Source organism: Staurois parvus, unplaced genomic scaffold, assembly GCF_062004578.1.
Source record: "Staurois parvus isolate SC_StPar_1 unplaced genomic scaffold, SC_StPar_1.0 ptg000903l, whole genome shotgun sequence".
Lineage (NCBI taxonomy): Eukaryota > Metazoa > Chordata > Amphibia > Anura > Ranidae > Staurois > Staurois parvus.
Genome location: NW_028318699.1, coordinates 2,901,401 through 2,926,684, shown reverse-complemented (window position 1 = coordinate 2,926,684; position 25,284 = coordinate 2,901,401). Strand labels below are relative to the sequence as shown.

Genomic DNA, 25,284 nt, shown 5'->3' with positions numbered 1-25,284 from the left:
TTCTCCTTCAATGTAATTTTTATTCCAGATACAAGTGGAAAAAGGTTAACAATCATGCTGACACATTTCAGCCTCATTGGCCTTATATACAGGTGAAACTCGAAAAATTAGAATATCATGCAAAAGTTCATTTATTTCAGTAATACAAATTAAAAGGTGAAACTAATATATGAGATAGACTCATTACATGCAAAGCAAGATAGTTCAAGCTGTGATTTGTCATAATTGTGATGATTATGGCTTACAGCTCATGAAAACCCCAAATCCACAATTTCAGAAAATGAGAATATTACATGTAATCAATAAAACAAGGATTGTACATAGAACAATATCGAACCTCTGAAAAGTATAAGCATGCATATGTACTCAGTACTTGGTTTGGGCCCCTTTTGCGGCGTGGCATGGAAGCTATCAGCCTGTGGCACTGCTGAGGTGTTATGGAAGACCAGGATGCTTCAATAGCGGCTTTCAGCTCTTCTGCATTGTTCGGTTTCATGTCTCTCATCTTTCTCTTGGCAATGCCCGATAGATTCTCTATGGGGTTCAGGTCAGGCAAGTTTGCTGGCCAATCAAGCACAAGTAATCCCATGGTCATTGAACCAGGTTTTGGTGCTTTTGGCAGTGTGGGCAGGTGCCAAGTCCTGCTGGAAAATCAAGTCAGCATCCCCATAAAGCTTGTCTGTGGAAGGAAGCATGAAGTGCTCCAAAATCTCCTGGTAGACGGCTGCATTGACCCTGGACTTAATGAAGAATCAGTGGACCAACACCAGCAGATGACATGGCTCCCCAAATCAACACAGACTGTGGAAACTTCACACTGGACTTCAAGCATCTTGCAGTGTGTTCCTCTCCATTCTTCCTCCATACTCTGGGTCCTTGGTTTCCAAATGAGATGCAAAAGTTGCTCTCATCAGAAAAGAGGACTTTGGACCACTGAGCAACAGACCAGTTCTGTTTTTCTTTAGCCCAGGTAAGAGGCTTTTTTGAGGCTTTCCCTCCTTATGGAGGGTGTCAATGATGGTTTTCTGCACAACTGTCAGGTCAGCAGTCTTTCCCATGATTGTGATTCCTACTGAACCAGACTGAGAGACCATTTAAAGGCTCAGGAACCTTTTGCAGGTGTTATGGCTTAATTAGCTGATTAGAGTGGGACACTTTGAGCTGAGAATATTGCACCTTTTCACAATATTCTCATTTTCTGAGATTGTGGATTTGGGGTTTTCATGAGCTGTAAGCCATGGTCAGTATATCACGGATTGATCACCTCCTCTACTGCCACGTCCACCAACCTCTTGGATTGGATTGGAGATTGGAGAGGTTCGTGGACGTGGCAGTAGAGGAGGTGATCAATCCGTGATATACTGGAGAGAGATTGATACAGGAGGAAGGTGACCCCAGGAGAAAACAACAGGGGATATAGTCATCTACCCATCCATTCCTGACCAGTATCAGTCACGATCATTGTGGAGACCCCAGGTGGATTAGAGATCCAATTATATTATCCATTTGCCTTTGGTAAGCAGCACACAGGAGGAGTATCCCATCAGTCCTAAAAGGACAAAAAGCTATTTTTGCCTATCATATTATTATTAATAAAAAATAAGGTGAGCGCATATTAAGATCACACTACACCTGGATTGTGGGAATAAGAAGTTCACTTATCATTCACATTGGAAGAGGACTCATTATTATGTGCACAGATTTTTTGTTCACTATTAGATGTCACTTATGATTATGGGCACTATCATGGTTTATGAATTATATAAGATGTTATAGGTAATTGATGATCTATTCCAGCATCATATATCTCATTAATTTGATTTATTTATCTATTTTTTATTCCTTGGTACTTTAAACTATATAAAATCGGTTTAGAAATCATAACAATATTCAATCACAAATAATTTATTTAGGAGCGCGGCACTATTATTAATAATTAATTGTCAGTCACTTAACACTATTTAATGAGTAGGTGTGAGGGCCAGCGAACCACAAGTAAAACATAATTTTATATATCATTACATATAGGAATTTAATTGGAAAAATCTCTGTCATCATAGTAGCTCACAAGTATTTATTTTATTTTATGATTAGTGGAAGTTGTTACTATTTTTTGGTTTGGAAAAGGTTCCATCTGCACTGCAGGTTCAGGACTGTAGGTTGAAGGCAAAGTGGGTGTTGTATATTCACAGTTGTAGGTTGTGGGGTAGAACATTCATAGTATAGCTGATGCCCCTAGTACTACTAAAATTGCAATGCTAATCAATGTTTTCACCCAAGAATCATTTTTAGGGCATCTGCAACAGTCATCACGGATTGCCTTTCTGAGGATGTTTGACAGACAGGTGGGAGATGATTTGTCGCTTCTTCACCGCCTGTTTAAATCTTATAAAGATGGAACCACAGTGCCACAAGTGCATGTATTGTTCACAGCTGCATGGTGGTTGCTGCTTGGCCCAATTCTCTTGAATGGGTCATCTTCAGCTGTGGTACAGCCCACCAAATGCCACGGGAGGTTTTAATTTTGCCATGAAGTGTAGAGCCCTGAAGGAGAAAAATCATTTGTAGGAACAGGACTTTTAATGGACATACATGAAAATAAGGTAACACAAAAAAATGGGGGGAGAAAGACCATATATCTCCTAATAAATCCAATTTTAATTATAGAAAAGTTAAAAGGGACACGGCAGTAACCACATGCATATGTTACAACAGAACAAGGATCCCATATTCAGTATGCATAATTCCTGTTAGTGCATAACTAGTCCACATAGGAAGCACAACGCATTTCTAAAACACTCTTTCTTCTTCAGGAGCACATATGAGCACATATGTTACCAATGAAACTCAATTCTTTAAAAACAATGGCATAAGATCATCATCTCCTACGATGACCGCCTGATGAGCAACTTCACCTTGGGGCAGGAGGAGCATTTTATAGACCATGAATCAATATATGTGGCACAAGGGACACTAGAAAATACTACCCAAACAGATTATGTATGCCAAGACTTAGTGCCACCAAATTGTGTTCAAATATTCGTCCAAAATAGATAGATTCAGTTGTTGTACTCCAGAGCCCAAGTAGTGGAGTTAGCCATGGCTTCCTGTCAGTTAATTGCCCATCATAGATGTTACGCACTTTGTCCTTGTTTAGGTGGTTTTTCAGGGAACAATAAAACCATGGCTTAACCACCTGCCTTTACTGCCCCCTAGCCACCATTGTGAATGAGCCCTTACCGAACATGCACAAACTGAACGAAATTGTGAAAGTTGTGTGAATCTTATGTGAGAGCATTGATAAACTGCCCCCCCAGGTGTTGCTGTGTTAGGAATGGACTGGCCAGCAATGGTGGGACTCACCTGCCTTTTGATCTGCAGTACCAGGGCTGGCCAGCGGGTGCTCCCAGCAATCAGAGACTCAACCTTTCAGCCAGCTAACACCTGGAACTGATGATGCTGGGGTATTTAAGGGATGGCCAGACCCACAGACTCTGCCTTGGTGTTGTGTTTGTCCTGGGCCCTGTATCTGTCCTGCATCCTGTTTCTGTCCCTCTGCCTGACCCTCTGTACTACGCTGCTTGTTACCTGTTTTGATCTCTGGCTTGTGACCCTGACCATCCCTCTGCCTGACCCTCTGTACTACGCTGCTTGCTACCTGCTGAACCGGTTTGGTTTGTTTGCACTGTATTATGTTTAGTATTGCACTGCGTTTATGTTTGTATGGTTAGTGTTAATAAATTGTATTGTTTATCACATATCTGAAGTCTGCGTTTCCCTGCATCAGTCACACACCTCTGGTCATACCTGGGAGCCCTGACATTACACCAAGGCCAATCCTGACCAGAAGTGGCTGCACAGGGAAGCCATCTTGGCTTGTTGATGGGAAGGATGGATCTTGATGAGGTTGAATATTTATATCTGCTAGTGTTTGATGACAGGGAGTATGCTTATCAGACTCTGAAGGAGTATACCCGGGATGAACTGCTAGAATGTATACGGCTCGCTCATGTTCTAGTAGATCAGGGCACAGAGTTCTCTGAGGTGCAGCCTTTGATTGAGGTTTGTGCTGAGTTGGTTTCATCTGGTTCCCCCGAATGCAGGGATGGATTTTTGCCACCATTTAGTGCAGACCAGGTAGAGTCCCTGGTGTGGTTATTAGAGGATGATGTGGGTTACTTTCTGGAGCGTTATTCCACATATTCACCACAGACACTAAGAGATTGTATAAACGCAGTACAGTCATTGACCAGACAGGCTTTGTGTAAGCTCAGCTTTGTTCAACCCATACTGCAGACATGGACAGATTTGTTGCACCCAGCCTCAGTCAGCTTACAAAGACCCAGTCCTGCTTCTAATCTATTTCCTCAAAACTCTATTCCTGCATTCCCAACAGCTCCTCCTGCCCTGCTATCTACCGCATGTCAGTACCCTGTTCCCACTCGCTGCACCTATCCTGCCTTTAACCCTGTAAAAGAGCCCTCTGTAGCAACCGCTCCCTCTCCTGTTCCATCCTCCAGTTCTTCTCTGTCTCCAGCTGCTCCATTCGTTTGCAGACCTGCATTTACTTGCAGTGCTCCAGTAGTTAAAACCAGAAAAAAGCGAAAATTCTTTCCAACCAATACCATCCTGCCAGTATCCAAACCGGTGAGCCTGCCTTCCGTGGTTCAGCCTGAAGCCTCTACTCGGCCTGATGCCTCTACTCGGCCTGATGCCTCTACTCGGCCTGATGCCTCTACTCGGCCTGAAGCCTCTACTCGGTCTGAAGCCTCTACTCGGCCTGATGCCTCTACTCGGCCTGATGCCTCTACTCGGCCTGAAGCCTCTACTCGGCCTGAAGCCTCTACTCGGCCTGATGCCTCTACCCAGCATGATGAACTGATCCAGCCTGACGATCCTATTAGGCCAGTTGACTCGATGCCCGCTGTTGATCCAGATGATCCGGTACCTGATCCGGTGCCCGCTGTCGAGCCAAATGACCTGATGCCTGGTGACCCAGTGCCCGCTGTCATACCTGGTGACCCGATGCCCGCTGTCGAGCCAGACAATCCGGTACCTGATGACCCGGTGCTCACTGTCGTGCCTGTTGACTCGGAGCCCACTGCCTTGCCAGATGACGCGGTGCCCGCTGTCAAGCCAAATGACCTGATGCCTGGTGACCCGATGCCCGCTGTCCAGCCAGACGATCCAATGTCTGACCCAGTGCCAGCGGTCATCCCAGTTGACTCGGAGCCCACGGTTGTGCCTGGTGACTCGGTGCCCGCCGCCCCGCCTGGGGGCCTGAGACCTGTCGTTCCGCCTGGGGGTCCGGCGCCCGCCACTCCGCCTGAGGGTCCGAGACCTGTCGCTCCGCTTGGGGGTCCGGCGCCCGCCGCTCCGCTTGAGGGCCCGAGACCTGTCGCTCCTCCTGGGGGTCCGGCGCCCGCCGCTCCGCTTGAGGGCCCGAGACCTGTCGCTCCGCCTGGGGGTCCGGCGCCCGCCGCTCCGCCTGAGGGCCCGAGACCTGTCGCTCCGCCTGGGGGTCCGGCGCCCGCCGCTCCGCCTGAGGGCCCGAGACCTGTCGCTCCATCTGGGGGTCCGGCGCCCGCCGCTCCGCCTGAGGGCCCGAGACCTGTCGCTCCTCCTGGGGGTCCGGCGCCCGCCGCTCCGCCTGAGGGCCCGAGACCTGTCGCTCCGCCTGGGGGTCCGGCGCCCGCCGCTCCGCCTGAGGGCCCGAGACCTGTCGCTCCATCTGGGGGTCCGGCGCCCGCCGCTCCGCCTGAGGGCCCGAGACCTGTCGCTCCGCCTGGGGGTCCGGCGCCCGCCGCTCCGCCTGGGGGCACGATGCCTGTCGCCCCGCCTGGGGGCACGATGCCTGTCGCCCCGCCTGGGGGCCCGATGCCTGTCGCCCCGCCTGGGGGCCCGACGCCTGCCGCTCCGCCCGGGGGCCCGGTGCCTGCCGCTCCGCCCGGGGGCCCGGTGCCTGCCGCCCCGCCCGGGGGCCCGGTGCCTGCCGCCCCGCCCGGGGGCCCGGTGCCTGCCGCCCCGCCCGGGGGCCCGGTGCCTGCCGCCCCGCCCGGGGGCCCGATGCCTGTCGCCCCGCCCGGGGGCCCGATGCCTGTCGCCCCGCCCGGGGGCCCGGTCGCCCCGCCCGGGGGCCCGGTCGCCCCGCCCGGGGGCCCGGTGCCTGCTGCTCCGCCCGGGGGCCCGGTGCCTGCTGCTCCGCCCGGGGGCCCGATGCATGTCGCCCCGCCCGGGGGCCCGGTGCCTGCTGCTCCGCCCGGGGGCCCGGTGCCTGCTGCTCCGCCCGGGGGCCCGGTGCCTGCTGCTCCGCCTGGTGGCCCGCTGCCTGCTGCTTCGCCTGGTAAACCGATGTGCCTCTGCCCGGAGTCCTGCCCGATGTGCCTCTGCCCGGAGTCCTGCCCGATGTGCCTCTGCCCGGTGTCCTGCCCGATGTGCCTCTGCCCGATGTGCCTCTGCCCGATGTGCCTCTGCCCGGTGTGCCTCTGCCCGGTGTGCCTCTGCCCGGTGTGCCTCTGCTCGATGTGCCTCTGCCCGGAGTCCAGCCCGGTGTGCCTCTGCCCGGAGTCCAGCCCGGTGTGCCGCTGCCCGGAGTCCTGCCCGGTGTGCCAGTCTTTGATATCCCGCCAGTTACCAGACCCGGGCGGTGGAACATTTTGCCCAGCTAGGACTGTTTGGAGCGTCCTGAGGCCGCTCCTTGGGGGGGGGGGTACTGTTAGGAATGGACTGGCCAGCAATGGTGGGACTCACCTGCCTTTTGATCTGCAGTACCAGGGCTGGCCAGCGGGTGCTCCCAGCAATCAGAGACTCAACCTTTCAGCCAGCTAACACCTGGAACTGATGATGCTGGGGTATTTAAGGGATGGCCAGACCCACAGACTCTGCCTTGGTGTTGTGTTTGTCCTGGGCCCTGTATCTGTCCTGCATCCTGTTTCTGTCCCTCTGCCTGACCCTCTGTACTACGCTGCTTGTTACCTGTTTTGATCTCTGGCTTGTGACCCTGACCATCCCTCTGCCTGACCCTCTGTACTACGCTGCTTGCTACCTGCTGAACCTGGCCTGTGACCCCGACCATTCTCTGCTTGCTCCCCCTGTACCTACCTGCCCAATTGATATTGACCCGGCCTGCCTGACGACGCTTGCTTGTATGTACTGTTATCTGTGGGTGGTTTGGTTTGGTTTGTTTGCACTGTATTATGTTTAGTATTGCACTGCGTTTATGTTTGTATGGTTAGTGTTAATAAATTGTATTGTTTATCACATATCTGAAGTCTGCGTTTCCCTGCATCAGTCACACACCTCTGGTCATACCTGGGAGCCCTGACATGCTGCTACTACTAATATCATGGCTGCTACTACTAAAGTTCTAGGTGCTGCTATTACTCAGGTTAAGAGAATGTTGCTATCAGAGAGGTAGATATTGGAAATGTGTCCCTGATCACTGGTGCTGCTGCTAAAATTACGAATGCAGTTGTTACAGTGTCTAATGAAGATGAAAATGATTATGCTTATTTGATTGATCTCAAATTAACACCAGGGGCCTTCCATGAAAATTCATTTATGACCCCCAACAGTCTCCAGATCTCTCCATGGAAATCAGCAGCACGTAATTCCAGTCGGGACACCTGCCGGGGAATAAGTGTCCATCAGGGGAACATTTCAATTATAACATTGTTAAATGTGAATTTCCTCCGAGATCGATGCAGACATTGAATGGTTTCTTTTGTTATGTCCATCAAAGCCTCCCTTAGGCCTCTTAATGGAGTCTGCTTTTTCCAAAGTGACAATGTTTCTGTAGCTTGTTGTCAGTCACCACTCACTGTTCATTCGCTTAGCTTTAATGACTACGTTTTACTGTCTATTTATTAATCCTAGCGTTTGGTTAATGAAACATTAAAACTGAACTTTAATCTGCCCATATTTTGAATTCAGTTTTAAATTGAAACCTTTCCATGTTCCCTATATACCTTATTTTAGACCCTGTGATGCCATCATTGAGTGTCTGTGCTTCTTTATACCAGCCTTCCTCAACCAGGGTGCCCAGGGTCCCTGGGGTGCCTTGAGGTTTCTTCAGAGGTGCCTTGGCAAAATGTCTAAAAATTTCCCAAAACTTGTATACAAGCCAGCAGGTGGAACAAGCCTGCCTTTTAGTCACATAAAGCCACAGGATTCCATTGTGCACCATTAAGACTTTCTAGCCGCCGGTGTCCTGAGAACCAATGACATCACCAATTGATAAGGATGGTGTCAGCTGCCTGCACAGCATCCTAGTTTGACCCTCCCCTGCTCCTCTCCATCAGTACTGGAGTCACATTAGCTCAGCGATGGAGAAAAACTGAGGGAGAAGAGAAACACTGGAATACTAGTCAGTGTATTTTGGAAGAATAAGTCACCTCTAATGTTGGGTGTCCTACATGTGTGGATGTTGCTGCGTTATATAAAACTAGTAGAGTAGTTTTTCACATTTTAGAATGGGGTGCCTCAAGACAGTCCATAATTTTAAAGGGTGCCTCGGGACTGTCCATAATTTTAAAGGGTGCCTTGACTGAAAAACACTGCTCTATGCAATGCAAGTGGATCATTGCTAGTGTTGGGGGAAGGGTGCATCATAATCAAGGCCCGTGCTTCCACTAGGCAAACTAGGCAGCTGCCTGGTGCGCACTGCCACCTAGGGTCGCCTGGGCATAGCACACGCCAGCACTCTTTCTGTGTGGCCTATGGACCTCTTGTATGAATTCGTAATTTCTCTGGAGAGTCCTCCTCTCTTCATACACAGGAAATAATGAGGCAATGATGATACCTTTACTCTGCACAATTGTCTAACAGCCTGCCTACACACATGACCATTTAGTACATATACACACATAACAGTATTCCGTGTAGCAGTGAAGTGTCGGCTCCCCCTAGGATGAGAAGTGATGACATTACCTCCAGGATCCAGGGCGGTCAGTGGTCTCTGATCAGAGGATCGGTCAGTACTTTTCCGATACAAACACTGGCACACACAATCCTCCAGTTGTAACAGGGAGCCGGCTAGTGACTGAATGGTACGGGTCCAGAGCTGGCTCTGCCTTCTATGCAGCTGTAGCCAATCAATTGGCTGGGGTGTGCTGTGGTTTCAGGGTTAACCCTATGAGAGTAGGATAATCAGGTCCTGATGTGTATGAGAGGGAAGAGGTGTAACGCTGGGAGGCTGCATGTCCTCACTAAGAGCCTCAGCCTAGACTCGGCACCCTGGCAGGAGCCATCAGAGGCGAGCTGAGCCTAGGAGAATGGCAGGTCATGGAGGTGACGGGAGGAGGAGGGAGGCAGACACTGGTCGGGGTGAGGGAAGCGGATGCTGATTGATCGTGTGGGATGCTGCCATGTCATGAATTATCCTTCAGCTGAGGGGAGGGGTGGAAGAGGCGGAGGAAGATGCTGGGTGTCTGAGGCCAGTGTCACAGCTGAGCTGCAGCTCCTTCCAGTGTTCCTCTCAGACTCAGTCCCTTACTGCAAGCTGGCTGGTGGCTACTGATCTCTGTGGAGTTTTGTAACTCTGTCTCTTTTTTTTTTAGTTTCTCAGTTTGATTGGTTAATACAGTTAATTTATATTTGGTTAATATATATTTTTGTTGTCAATATTGGTGCTGGTGGCATCTTATGGCACTTACAGTACTTTTGCAAATTGAAAGAAATTTAGCAGTTGCATGATTTGTTGATTTAATATTTTCTGTTTTTAAAATATTTTATATTTTTCTGGGGGGGGAGGGGGGGTGCAAGTAGCTGGTCTTGCCTAGCACCGGCCTTGATCATAATGCTCTTTTGCTAAACATGGCACCTTTTTGAAGCATTTTGATGTGTTAGGCAACCTTTTCAAGTGAATGGGCATTGTGAAAGTGCAAGGCCCTGCCACTATGTGAATTTAGGTAATGGTTGGAAAAATGGATACAGGATACAAGACACAGGATTCTCAGATTTGCAGTCTGAGAAGCTCCAGCATGTGTTCTGCGAGCAGAGAAAACGGTGTTTTAAATGTTCTCTGAGTTTAGTAGTCCGGGATCAGGCCTGGAGTTCGAAGGTTCCATATTGTCTTGGGTGGGACAGAGCCTTCAATACTGTGTCCAGGTTTTCCTGGAGTTCTACAGGTTGTATATGTCGAACAGACTGTTCAGCAATACAGGTAGAGTGTGAGGAGTGAGGTGTGCTCCAGCCAGGAGAGGTGGCCTACTGGGGAGACAAGACTCCATGGTGGAGAGATCCCCTTACTTGCAGGATCATGAGAATTGGGACAGCTAAGTGGGTCAGCAGAGGATCAAGAGAGTTGACGCAAGTAGAGGATCCAGGAAGGAGATCTGTAAGTCTCAATAGTGGGAGAACCTGGACTGCTGGATAACCCTCTCCAGAGCCCAGGAGTGGGTCTATGCAGTAGGGTACTGCAAGGATAACCTGGGTGAGCCTGAGGAGCCCATGGCCTGGAAGACCAGAGTGAGCAGTGGTGCTGCTGACAGGAGAGCCAGATGGCTCTGTATTTTCATTTAACACTGTTTTCTGTGAAGCTGAAACCCCCTGGGTGGGAAATCTAATGTTTAAAGACTTTCTTTCTCCTTATTTATAAAAGTGGACTGCTGTTATGTGATTCTGTTTGTTCAGATTCTTTTTTCCGATGAAAATGTCATTTTCGGAGGTTCAGATGTAGCCGAACATGGGAGGGGGGCTTACGGGGCGGGAGGCATCCCCCAAAGCACCTTGTCCGCATGTTGATGGGGAAAAGGGCCTCTTTCCCACAACCCTGGGTGGTGGTTGTGGGGGTCTGCAGGCATGGGGTTTAAATACATTATGTTTTATGTATGTGTTTGACTATGCTATGCTCATTGTTTTTTCTTTCTCACATATCCTATATTTATGACAATTAATATGAAATCTATTCTTCAGTATAGGAATGTAAGATATACTGTATTTGTCCAAGTGGAGAAGGAAGAGCCACCCTTCTGTTTAGGCAGAAACATCTTCCATGAAAATTCAATTAACTATTGTTCATATATTATTTTTTGTTTAACCACTTGCTAACCGCACTATAGTCGAATGATGGCTACAGTGCGGTTATCCAGTTCTGGAAGGGCGTCATATGACATCCTTCCAGAACGCACCCTCCCGTACCCCCAGTGGTGCGCACACAGCGATCTCCATGATCGCTGTGTCCTACGGACACAGCTGATCACATGATGAGGTAAAAATCCAATCACAGAGACCTTTTACCACGTGATCAGCTGTGTCCAATGACATAGCAGATCACAGAGTAAATACAGGTGCCGGTTATCAGCAGCACTTTCCTCACTCTGTCACAGCGTGAGGAAAGTACTGCCGATAATTGGCAGCTGTCACAGAGCAGATCGGCACTGATCATCAGTGCCCTGATGATCAGTGCCCTGCAGTGCTGTCCAGCAGTGCCTCTCACCAGTGCCCCCCAGCAGTGCCCCCCATCAGTGCTGCCAGTCAGTGCCGCCCATCAGTGCTGCCAGTCAGTGCCATCAGTCAGTGCTGCCCATCAGTGCCACCTATGAGTGCCCATCAGTGCGCCTATCAGTGACCATCATTGCTGCATATCAGTACAGCATCATCAGTGCTTCCTCATCAATGCCCACCAGAGCCACCTCATCAGTGCCACCTCATCAGTGCAGCCTATCAGTGCCCATCAGTGCTGTCTATCCATGCCACCTCATCAGTGCCCATCAGTGCTGTCTATCAGTGCCCATCAGTGCTGCCCATCAAGGCAGCCTCATCAATGCACATCAGTGAAGGATAAAAATTACCTGTTTGCAAAATTTTATAATAGAAACAAAGAAAAACTTTTTTTTTTTTGCTCCTTTTTTGTTTATACTGCAAAAAATAAAACCTCAGTGGCGATTAAATACCACCAAAAGAAAGCTCTATGTCTGTGAAAAAAATTATCAAAATTTCATATGGGTACAGTGTTGCATGATCGCGCAATTGTCATTCAAAGTGTGACAGCGCTGAAAGCTGAAAATTGGCCTGTACAGGAAGGGGGTATAAGTGCCCGGGAGGCAAGTGGTTAAACACATTGGGGGAGATTTACTAAAACTGGAGCGCTCAGAATCTGGTGCAGCTGTGTGTGGGAGCCAATCAGCTTCTAACCTCAGCTTGTTCAATTAAGCTTTAGCAATAAAACCTGGAAGCTGACCGGCATTAGTAAATAAACCCCATTGCGTTTTATGTGTTCATTTGACTATATTATGCTCATTATTTTTTCATCACATACATTTTTTTTCTTATGAATTTTTCTGTAAAAATTACATTTACAAATAAAGAATGTAAAAAAAAAAAAAAACAACAGAAATTTGGAAGCCCCAAGATCCCATCCCCCTCCCCCCATGTGAATGAGTATAGTGTACATAGTACAAGTCATTTACTAAACCCCTCCAAAAAGAAATGTCCAACAAAGTAGATCCAACGTCAGTCACAATGAACGATGACCTGCACACACACAAAAAATGCAGCCCGTCAAACATGATATGTCCTGTCCAGGGACACATGCCATATGATAGGTAGACATGGGGGCGGGGTCACCCAGTGACGTCATTTTAATAAAGGACTTGTCAAAAACTGTCTGTTTTTTTTTTCTTTTTATTACTTTTGACACTTATTCGGTGAGGCCCCCTTTAAAAGGCGGATTCCAGATTTCGATAAGCCCCCTGCCCACAGACCCCAACAACCACCATCTTCCCCAAAGCACCCCCCCATGTTGACAGAATGTGGTCTGGTATGCTTTGGTGGTGGGCGCTCGCTCATCCCCCTTCTCCTAGCCTGCTGGGCTGCATGCTTGAATAAAGCTCTTACATGAATTTTGGGGGGGACCCCACTCCATTTAAAAAAAAATGCTGTAAAGGTTCCCCTTAAAATCCATATTAGACCTAAAAGTCAGGTAGGGATTTTTGTGGGGACCCCACACTGTTTTTTTTATTTTGCTGTGGGGCTCCCCTAAAAATTCATACCAGACTCGAAAGACTGGTTTGGAATGAAAGGGGCAACCCCATGCTGTTTTTTTTTGTTTTTTTAACTGGCACTTTCTTTTTTACAGCGGGGAATAAACAAGTGTTTTTCTATACTGGCAATGTTTTTAGACACACAAAACAATGGGAATTGTGCATGTATTGCAGAGGGGTACTGAATGTTTTTTTTTTTTTTCCATTTAGCCCAAGTATACACTTTAAAATGTGGAACAGCAAATGAATGAAATGTGCAAAACAAATTTTCAAAAAACAATTTAAATTGTATATCTACTAAAAATGCAATATAGATAGCCCGCCTGATCAGTTGACAGCATAAAGCTGGGAGGCTATATTCTTTCTATTTTATTCTTCTATTCTATTCTCTTCTATTATATTCTGTTTTATTCAATTCTATTCTTTTTGAAATTCGAATTTTGGAAGATGGCTATATTCTTTCTATTTTATTGTATTCTATTCTAAATATTTTTTACTATTCTATTTTTTCTATTCAATTCCTTTATATTCTATTCTATGATTTACTATCCTATTATTTTCCTTTCCTTTCAATTTTATTCCTTTATTTTCAATTTTTTTTTTATTTTCTATTCTGTTTTATTCTATTCTTTGCTAAATTCGAATCTTGAAAAGGGCTATATTCTAACACTAATACACACAGCCTTAGAAGCAAAGCAACAATAGTCAGCAATTTGTTTATATATTTGTTTTCAAATTTAATTTAATTTTCAAATTCGTTTTGAATTCCGATAATTCATTATTTTGGACAAAGTTTTGTCTCACTATTTTGGATTAGCTTAAATTCATTACTATTGTAATTCAGAAATTTGGATAAATTCGAATCTCAAAACAATGAAAATATTGTATGAATTTAGATTCAGAATGAAACAAACCTCACGTTTAGAAGCGACGTCTATTGATTCACTTCTGGATGCAGTGTTGTCATTCCCTGGCTGCTGTGACCAAGGAAGCAACTAATGGAGCATGATCTGTAACCATTAACAGCAGTGAAGTTCAGAGGAGATATCAAGGATCTAATGTACAACTGATGTCTCAATATAGGGAACCTGTCAATAGTGTGCTATCCAGCGCAGGGTCATCAGGGCCAGCAAGGCTTTCTCCGCTGGTCTAAACACTGCCTAAACTTTCAGAATCACTGACTTACATTTTAATATGTTTTCTCCATGAAGGTTGTATTCCCAATATATTATATTCTCTTCATTTCATAGCTTTTCTCTTACATAGTTGCATAGTTAGTCTGGCTGAAAAAAGACAAAAGTCCATCCAGTTCAACCATAACAAAAAAAATAGTTATTATTCTACATTCACAGCTGATCGAGAGGAAGGCAAAAAACCCAGCAAAGCATGATCCAATTTGGTCCTGCAGGGAAAACAATTCCTTCCTGATCCCCCGTGAGGCAATCGGATATTCCCTGGATCAACTTTACCTATAAATTTTAGTAACCAGTTATATTCTGTGTATCCAAGAAAGAATCCAGGCCTTTTTTAAAGCAATCCACTGAGCTGGCCAGAACCAACTCTTGAGGGAGTCTATTCCACATTTTCACAGCTCTTACTGTGAAGAAACCTTTCCGTGTTTGGAGATTACATTTCTCCTCAGGGTGAATAACTCTACACCAACTTCACTATATGAACCACTGATATATTTATACATGGAGATCATATTCCCCCTTAATCTCCTCCCTCTTAAATTCAGTTCCTCTAATCTTTCCTCATAGCTGAGTTCCTCCATGCCTCTTATCAGTTTGGTTGCCCTTCTCTGTACTTTCTCCAGTTCCCCAATGTTCTTTTTCTGAATTGGTGCCCAAAATTGAACTGCATATTCCAGATGAGGTCTTACTAATGATTTGTACCGGGGTAATATGATATCTCTCTCTGGAGTCTATACCTCTTTTAATACAAGAGAGGATTTTGTTCGGTTTAGAAACCGCAGCTTGGCATTGCATGCCATTATTAAGCTTGTGATCTACCAGAACTCACAGATCCTTCACCATTGATCCCCCCAGTTGTACCCCCCCCCCCAGTATGTATGATGTATGCATATTCTTAGCCCCCAAGTGCAGAACCTTACATTTATCAACATTAAAACTCATTTGCCACATAGTTGCCCAATTACACAGAGCAAATTGCAAAGACTGAATTGGGATTTATAATCCCAGACCCTATATCGTTTATAAATATATTAAAAAGTAAGTGTTCCAACACTGCTCACCTCCTCATAAAAAAAATCAGATTTGTTTGACAACTTCTGTCTTTCATGAATCCATGCTGTCTGTTGCTTTAAATATTTTTTTCCAGCAAGAACTCATCTCTGTGATCTTTTATTAATCTCTCCAGTATTTTCCCAACTATAGATGTTAAACTAACAGGTCTATAATTACTTGGTAAAGATTTTGACCCCTTTTTAAATATTGGCGCCACATTGGCCTTACACCAATCCAGTGGTACTATGCCAGTCATTAAAGAGTCCCTAATAATTAGAAACAATAGCTTTGAAATGACAGAGCTCAATTCTTTAAGGACCCGTGGGTGTATGCCATGCGGTCCAGGTGCTTTATTCACCTTTATTCTGTCTAAATATTTTTAGATCATATCAATTGGGAGCCAATATGGATCATCTGGAGCTGTGTCAATTCCATGCCCATTATGGACAAGAGCCCCCCCCATGCTCCTTTGTATACACAGAGCTGAAGAAGGTATTTAATAAATTTGCCTTCTATTTGTCCCCAGTCACCCCCTCTAGATTATTTTGTAAAGGGCCTACATGCTCAGACCGGACCTTTTTACTATTAATATATTTTAAGACTTTTTGGGGGTTTGTCAATTTTTTCAGCCTTTATTTCCTTTTTGCATTTTCTGTTATATTCTTTGTAACGTTTAGACGATGATATTCTTCCTTCATTTTTATATTTAATAAAAGCTCTTTTCTTATTATCTATAACTTTTTTAACTTTGGCTGTAAATCACATAGGTTTGATTTTTATCCTTTTAAACTTGTTTCCCATGGGAATATATTTTGCAGTGTCTTCACATACAGTCTTTTTGAAGAACTCCCATTTCTGTGTTGTGTTCAACAATGCCAATATTCCCTCCCAGTCTAAGTCTTGGAGAGGAGCTCTCAGCCTTAGAAAATTAGTTCTCTTAAAATTGAGCGGTTTTATTTTTCCTGTATGTGCTTGCTGTTTACAGCTAACAATAAATTAAATCATGTTATGGTCACTGCTACCCAGATGTTCTTTTATATGGACATTTATAATAAGTTCTTCATGGTTTGAGATTACCAGGTCCAGCAGAGCATCATTCCTAGTTGGGGCCTCTATGAACTGTACCATAAAATTGTCCTGTAGCAGGTTTGTAAATTTTTGCCCTTTAACTGTTCCTGCAGTACCATTCCTCCTGTCAATTTCCAGGTATTTAAAATCCCCATTATTATCCTTGTCCCAGCCCTTGAAACCTTTTCAATCTGTGCAAGGAGCTGAGTTTCCACCTCCTCATTAACACTGGGAGGCCTATAACAAACTCCAATGATTACCTTTGTAGTACGCACCCCCATGTGCAGTTCCACCCATAATACTTCAGCCTCATCACACTCTCCATTAACTAGCTCCTCTTTCACACTCGCTTTGAGATCACTTCTCACATAGAGACAGATGCCACCACCTTTCCTATTTACTCTGTCTCTCCGAAAGAGAACATAGCCAGGAATAGCCTTGGTTTTTCTGCTTCCAGTAGTGTATGTTAGAGCTTTTATCCAATCATGTTTCAGCCATGATAGCCATCATGTGTTTCCGGGTCAAAGAAATCTGGCTTGAGGCCAAAATAACTTACAGTAAATGGAATGAAACTGTTGCTTTAACCAATAAGATTTTCCGTTGGTGACACCAGGGCTATCTAGCAGGTGTATAATCATGTTGGCATTTTCGCGTCCTTTCATTGGATGGTCAGACAGCAGTACTCATAACACCATGTAGGGCACACCCCTCTTTCCACAGTAGGATGAAGCCACACTGTGAATGGGAGGATAGATGAGCCATACACACTGTCTGACAGCCAGGGAGGCATTGTGGTGGAACATAGTGGATCATTGAGGAATGGATAAGGAGTATGGGGGAACACCAGATGTACATAGCACAATACGGAGTGGTAGGCTGTTGAGTCCTAGTGGGCTGCGCCAACATCCAAAAAGTTCCAGCCTGATGGAAAGGCGTTATTAGTGATGAACTCTAAGTGGGGACACGGTGTGCTTTGAAGTCTGCTTTCAGCATGTGCATGAGAGTCTATCACTTGACCCATAGCATTCCTACTTTGCTCTCTATGATGCCAGCTTGTGCTTGACCCTCTGCGCTCATTGTGTTGATGGATTCTACAATGTATCCTGCTTTTCTGGCTGACTTGCAAGGCTATGGGCTCCTTTATCCTCATATGACCCAATAAAGTGAGCCAAAACTTGCTGGATTAATTCACGTAGAACAACACTGAAAGCCTAGGTGTGAAATGCACAGCCTGCTACTGGTGCCACCACTGGTGCTATTGGCCCCATACAGTAATTAATAGCAATAAAGTTAAGTGTAATGAAAAAAAAATAAAATGCACATAGGGACATAAACATATTTGGGTATGCCTATGTACTGTAAGAAAATGACGCATGCGGACATGTGAATTATTGCCACAAACTTTGGCGTTAGGGCAATAAATCTATGGCTCTCATTCATGATTACATCTAAACTAACAAACTGTAAAGGCTTATGAAGCATCACCTATGGACAATTTTGGATACCGAAGTTTGCCATGTCATGAGCATGCAGTTTTAAGTTTTGATGTGGGGTATCTATTTACCTGCCACAATCTAATTTTTTCTATTTTACCAAAAACGTGGGTAATTTTGTGTGCTAGTGTGCTTTAAAATTATCTTAATGTATTTTTTACTGAAAATTTGCTTTTGATAAACATGCCCTAATCTTGCAACTGCCAGCAGCTTATTCTCCAGGGTCTCTGCTTTCAGAAATATGCTGTTTGGGGTGTTTACTAATATTCAGGCCTAAAATGTGCATTTTAATGTGTGCAATGTGGAAATGGTTAAATAACTGCCATGAAATTAGCCCACATGTAAGCATTCTTTGCGGGTTCAAGTGCCACTGATTAGCACACTATGCTGGATTAGAATGCTATGTTTAGATGGCAGGTTTGGTGACACTTTAGCTACTTGCCTACTGGTCACCCCATTCCTGCCCTGGCCAATCTTCAGAATTCAGCACTGTCTTTATTTGAATGACAACTGCGCTGTCATGGAACACTGTACCCAAGTGAAATTTTTATAATTGTTCTGAGACAGAGTTTTCTTTTGGTGGTATGTAATCACCACTAGGTTTTTCTTATTTTTAGCTAAACAAACAAAAAAAGACCACAAACGTTGAAATTTTTTTTTCTTAGTTTTTGTTATAAAATTTTGCAAACAAGTAATTTTTCTTCTATACTGATGGGCACTGAAAAGCTGCATTGATGGGCACTGATAGGAGGCACTGATAGGCTGCACTGATGGGCACTGATAGGCTGCACTGATGGGCACTGATAGGCTTCACTGATCGGCACTGACAGGCTGCACTGATGGGCACTCATAGGTTGCAATGATGAGCACTGATGGGGCTGCACTGATCATCAGGGCACTGATTGGACACAGCTGATCAAATGGTAAAGAGCCTCTGTGATTGTCCCTTTACCACAATCTGTGATCAGCTGTGTCCGAAGGACAAAGTAGTCACAGAGCGTGCCTGAAGCGCGCCCCAGGGGCACACAGGGGAGTGAGGTTCTGGGAGGACATCAATAGAATGCCTCCCATTACTAGCCAACCACACTGTAGCTGTCTTTCAGATATAGCATGGTCGACAAGTGGTTAAGTACCTAATTGTATGATGTTGCCTAATTGGTATAGTATAACAATTGGTCAATATCTTCTCTTGTGTTCCCAGAAAGACAAACTGGTTACAATAACAAGTCTAAAAATATATTTTCTGCACGTTATCAGGCAGTCCTAATTTGTATTCTGTCAGACTTGTAATACAGATGCAGCTTTTCAGGCAGGGGGATAATCACACATCTATACCATACATCACACGTTCTTTACATACTCTGCTCCAGCACAGGGAAGGATCACCACATTCCACCCAATACCATTTCTGATGGATAAAGCTGACATAATACAATTTCAATTCGGAATTATTAAACATTGGCAACTCCATGTCAGAACTGATGGGCTTGTGAAAGTTCCAATTCATTTGGAATATTTAAAAGTCAAGACAGGAGACAAGTTGACAAGAAAATTGCATTTAGCTCTGCATGTGCGGTAATATTTTTATGTTTTCAGGTATGGAAGTCCTTTCCGGTTAACAAAGAAAAGATTTAAAACTTAACTCCTGATAGGTTTTTTTTAAAAAAAGGTAACATATTTATTCATGGATAGTATAAAACATTTTAAATACCTTCCACCCCCCCCCCCCTTTTTATAAGTGATCACATTCCCTCATTTCTCAGCTGCATAAGCTCAGGGAGGAAAAACAGTAGCACACTGATCTTTCAAATGAATGGTTTGCAGAGGGGCGTGTCAGGACAAGTCTGATCATTGGAGGAGTGCAGGCTGGAGAACAGCTAGAACAGCTATAGAATTTACCACAATGTGTTCTCCTGCTTAGTGTGGTCAGTTTTTATTAGGAAAGCAGGGTTACTGGCAGGAACACCAGAGATTTCACACAAAGGAAGCAATACAAAGAGAACAGGATATTTTTTCATACAAGTACATGGTACAGTAGGCACATATCAGGAATATGAAATGTTGGGGTAACATACTCTTTATTATTTCATGGATTATTTATTTCCCCATGGTTGCACTTTCTTACTTGATTCACAATTTCATTTTTATTTGTTCTTTTATGCACATTGATAAATGCAGGTGAAGAGTAGCGCAGATGGACATTGATGAGGCGGCACTTATGGGACTGTGTGCAATTCAAATTTCATGGATGGATGAAACTTGAATGAACGCTTGGTATTTTAGAAGGGATGCACCAATATCTTTTTTTTATTGGTGAGTACGAGTACAGATACTTTTGGTCAAGTGCTTGCTGATACTGAGTACAGATACTTTTGCTCAAGTACTTGCTGATACTGAGTACAGATACTTTTGGTCAAGTGCTTGCTGATACTGAGTACAGATACTTTTGCTCAAGTACTTGCTGATACTGAGTACAGATACTTTTGGTCAAGTACTTGCTGATACTGAGTACAGATACTTTTGGTCAAGTACTTGCTGATACTGAGTACAGATACTTTGAGGTGCAATTTGCGTCCATACAAAATGAATGGGCCAAATCACACTGCAAAGAATAGCATGCGATGTGAACAGGAATGAGGTGTGATTCCTATCCCAATCACATGCAGGTTCCCCACTGCTCCTGTGTGAACCCAAGCTTGCCATAACCTGCGTTCACACAGAATTGGTGCAGAAACCTCCCTGAACTGATCCCATGCTGTCACACAAAACGAAAAGGTGCTTCACAGGTCTGGGGATTTGACATCCTCATGGCTTTCTCTCCTCTCCTTGCAGGGATGATGGTACTGGCTAGATGGCTTCTGATTGACCATGATGGTGCTGACCAATCAGAAAACGTCTAGCCCACTGCAAGGAGAGGAGAGAAGGCCACAGAGATTTCAACTTCTCAGACCTGTGAATCGGATTTTCGTTGTGTGACCGCATGGTACCGGTGCAGGGAGGTTTCCTGCTCTGCTCCTGTGTGAACCCAGGCCTGTCATAGCAGTGGGGAAACCACATGTGCTTTGGATCACATCACATTCCTGTTCAAATCTCATGCTATTCTTTGCAGTGCGATTTGCACCCATTTATTTTGTATGGACGCAAATCACACAGCAAAGTATTGGTTTTGGGCATCGGGAGCATTTTCACAAGTACAAGTACTTGTGAAAATACTCCATGTCAGCACCGATACCGATATCGGGGCACCCCTATATTTTAGCAATGCACGTAAAGTGGATGCAAACCCCAGACATGAAATATGAACAAAGCATATCCTTCTATAGTGTGTACTTGTCTATATTAAAAGCACTAAGTGTCATTTCTGTCTGCTGCTCTCTTTCTCTGCTATCAGCATGAATCACTTCTGGCAATTTTCCTGACACCAAGAGAAAAATGGTGACAGGGGAGAGACCTCCAATAGATTGACAGCCTCAGCTCTATTCCTGTGAGCTGTGTGAAGGGGGGTGTGTCTCTTTCCTCCAATCAGCTCTCAGAGCTCTCCTCACTGAGCTCTGCAGAGTTTAGTTTCAGGTATTTGCCCCGTTTTGTGAATGCTCAGACAAGCTTTATAAGTTATGGACTTTGAATGAATGTAGACAACTACAGATACAACTTTTGCAGGATTTGCTTAATCTCCGTGTATCATCTGAGGTCAGTCACTTCACTGGGTATATACAGTTGCAATCGTACATCGTAGGTCTTCTGAGAGCTCTTTTCTGCGAGGCATGGTTCACATCAGACAGTGCTTCTTGAAACCAGTAAACCCAAAACAGGTGTGTGTTATTTAAGGGCAGGACAGCTGTCAGCAACACATCCAATATCATCACACTGATTGGAGTCAAGGTTGGCTCACTCCTGGTTCCAATTAGCACTGGGAGAAGTCATTAAGCTAGGGCCTCACATACCTTTTCCTCCCTGCACTGTGAATGTTTACATGTTATGCGCAATTAAACCATGGCAACATATAATGTTTGTGTAGTATTATGTTCAGCAGACTGTGTTCTTCTATTGTTGTGACTTAGATGACGTTCAGAGCACATTTTATGCCCAATTCATGCAAAACTCCACGTAATCCCAAGGGGTTCACATACTTTTTCTTCAACTGTATAAAGGTTTATAACTACTTTAAGTATCTTGGTGTGATACAGTCCCTTCCAAATGGCACCCCACTGCACCTCCCAGCATTGCAGCACAACGCACGTGTCCCAATAATGTGCATGCACTCAAACAAACGCACACGCCATTTTTCACCAGCATACCACTATGCCCACTGTTGCCGTGCTGTGCTGTCATAACAAATAAAAAAAAAAGTAGACAGTTTCATGGAAAATAAAACATGACTTTACATGACTGGTAGTGACCATTTTGTCTGAAAATAATTTTTTGACAGCAGCTGCTATTTAATCCTCTCGTCTGGCCTGCTTAACTTTGCAGCGCCGTGCCTTGATGGCAATTGTATTTTTATCTCCGCCAAAATATCTAGCAAATTATATTTTCAAGCGCACTCTCCAGAACAGCATGGGAAGACACAAGAGGCAATCAATGTATAATTACACTCTTACACCTAATGCTGGTTACACTTCACTGTTTTTCCTGAGCTGTCTTTCTGTAAAGATTCTGTAGGCTCAGGATTTAATAAACTGAAGAAATGCACATTATCCGGGACAGGAGAAAATGCAGCACATTAAGGAAAAATTGAAATAATGCCATTACAGGTCATTATAAGTCGAATTGTGTCCTGGGTCATGGCCTGAAGGATTTCTAGGGGAACCACAATTCCCAGCATGCTCTGCCAGATCATCTTTTATTATCCCCTTCTACTTAAGAACGTTTTGTACTGTCTGTGTATTATTATTATTTCAGGTACTGATATAGCGCCGTCAATTTACACAGCGCTTTACATATATATTGTACATTCACGTCAGTCCCTAATCCTCAAGGGGCATACAATCTAAGGTCCCTAACTCACATTCATACATACACATATTAGGGCCAATTTAGACAGGAGCCAATTAACCTCCCAGCATGTCTTTGGAGTGTGGGAGGAAACTGGAGTCCCCAGAGGAAACCTACACAGGCACAGGGATAACATGCAAACTCCAGGCAGGGGGTGCCATGGTTGGGATTCGAACCAACGACCCTAGTGTAAACCTGCCCATACCAGGGGGCTGTGGCCAATTTTAGTTTGGGCTCAAATGGGGAGGAGTTAACGTTTGTGCCATGTTATTGCTTTCTGTGTCCTCATTGGAGAGTTTTGCCCTCACTTCTTGCCCCTGTGACACCAGAAAAGGAAATGGAGGTTGTGGTTGTCACCAGGCCTGGAAGATATAGATATATATTGTGATCTGCAATGCCCAAGATCACCAGCTAGCTACTTGTAAAAGTAAATAGTCTTTATTGGTCTCACCAAGCCAGGTTCCTTCAGCAAAAATACAGGCAAATAGTCAGTAGTCCTGGTGTAATTAAAACCAAAATGGCTCTTCATCATGGGTTTGGGTTCCCCCTGTCTGTTTAAGGGGACAAGATAAGTAGCAGGAGCTCAACTAAACATAGTCTCAGTTGCCAAACAACCGACACTTTCTCACTGCTGTGGACTTTTCAACACAACTTGAAGATATGTGCTGACTCCTTCCTGCTGCTTTGCAAGCCTCTCTTGCAAGTGGGTTAAGCTTTTTGGGAGCAACGCCCATGTAATCAGGATTTGGAGACTGTTTCCCACCCAAAGTCTCTCTGTGCCTCTGAATTCCAAGTCCCGAATGAGGATTTACCAATCCAGAGAGAACTGTAAATCAGTCCTCTGCTCTCCAACTGGATTAACCCAGAACCCCTCACCCTGTATTGGTAGAATCTAAGGGGTTGATCCTCCACATTGTGTTAAAAGGATGTTTGATCCTGTCTTCTCTGTTCCTCCCCTTCATTTTATTTATTACAGGTACTTTTTTTTAGCACAGTCTATTTATGCAGCGCTTTACATACATAGATACTGTACATTCACATCAGTCCCTAACCCTTAGGGAGCGTACAATCTAAGGTCCCTAACTCACATTCATACATACACATACTAGGACCAGTTTAGACAGGAGCCAATTAACCTACCAGCATGTCTTTTGGAGCGTGGGAGGAAATCGGATACCTCCATCAATACAGCAACAGGGCCACCCACTGAGCGAAGTACCCCAAGATTACTTCTCTTAATATCACTGGTGTGGAAGAAAGACAGGTCATATTCCATTGCCAGGTATTCCATTTAAAGGAAATCTATGGTCACACCAAACACTTTCATTTTACAACATTAGCATTGTAATTGCAAGAGAAACAATATTTATATTTGGCAATCCAGTATAAGTGAAGCACTACCCCCTTAGGAGTCACTGAGTTTTGGGTCCCCCTATAGTTCTGCACAGCCAGGCAACACGCATTTTCTTTGCACTTGCACATTGGAGTCAGTAAACAGTCCTTGAGCTTGTTTTTTTTTATTAAGGGGTATTGAACTTGGATGGGGTTGAGGGGTGTATAGGATGCCCATGGAAACTGTGAACATGAGGACAAACTCCTTAGCAACTATATACAAGTTCATAGACAAAAAGACTCTTTTTGAAAAGCTCTCTAGCCCTTCAGGTCTACCACCTCAGACCCCAGATTAATCTTCCTCTTCCTCCTGCTGCCTGAGGGAATCCCTGGGCAAGGGAATCCAAAAACTGCCATTTTAGCAAAGCAGCCCCAGTTGAGGAGCTGGTTGGCTTGGCCACCTGACTGCCTTCTCCCCTTATCTGGCTCAGGGGGTGTAGGATTACTCACTCAGTCCTCTCCTGTGATCTTGATGGGTTGGCGGCTGCCTTCAGGCCTTACATTGGGCTGGCTCCTTTTTTGCTCTATAGGTAGTCCTCTCTCATGGGATGGTGAGGCTGAGAGATCCTCCTTTCCAGCTCCCGCCTGCAGGTAGGCCTTTCTTCTGGGCCCCCTCCCAGGCTCCACATTCCAGCCTTCACTCCATCTTCCACCCGACACTGACTACTTCCTGTTCAGGCTGTCATACTTAAGGGCTGCCCTGAACCCATGCCAAGCCTCCTGCTTCGGGATTGGTCAGAGTCCTTTGGGTATGCAGATCAGCTCATCCTCACCCCTACCCACTGCCTTCTAAAAACTTCTCAAGCTTCTAGAGCAGAGGGAGGTATCAGGGAACTGACTTGCAGAGCCCTCAGCCCTGACCTAAGTTAATCTGGCTGACTCATCCCAGGCTGCTACTCAACCTTTATATAAAAACATATCTAGCTCCCCCTGGCTAACTAGAGGGAAGCTACATAAGGTTACTTTAAAAATCTTCTTTCAGATTGTGCTTATTTCCACAACTTCATGGATTCCCAGCATACTTTGCAGCTTTTTCTGTGCTGTTTACTTTCCATTTCTAAGGACTACATATCCCATGGTAACTTGCCTGAAAGCTGAGATTCCTGT

General features: G+C 45.0%; 1 long non-coding RNA gene across 1 annotated transcript; it reads right to left on the bottom strand.

Annotated features, from left to right (window-relative positions):
• On the bottom strand, window positions 1–24,032 carry LOC149442192 (uncharacterized). Its single transcript, XR_016307213.1, has 2 exons — window positions 23,926–24,032; window positions 1–2,544 (listed from the first exon to the last, which is right to left on the bottom strand). It is a non-coding gene; the product is annotated as an uncharacterized LOC149442192 (long non-coding RNA).
• Between the last annotated feature and the right edge of the window lie 1,252 nt (window positions 24,033–25,284).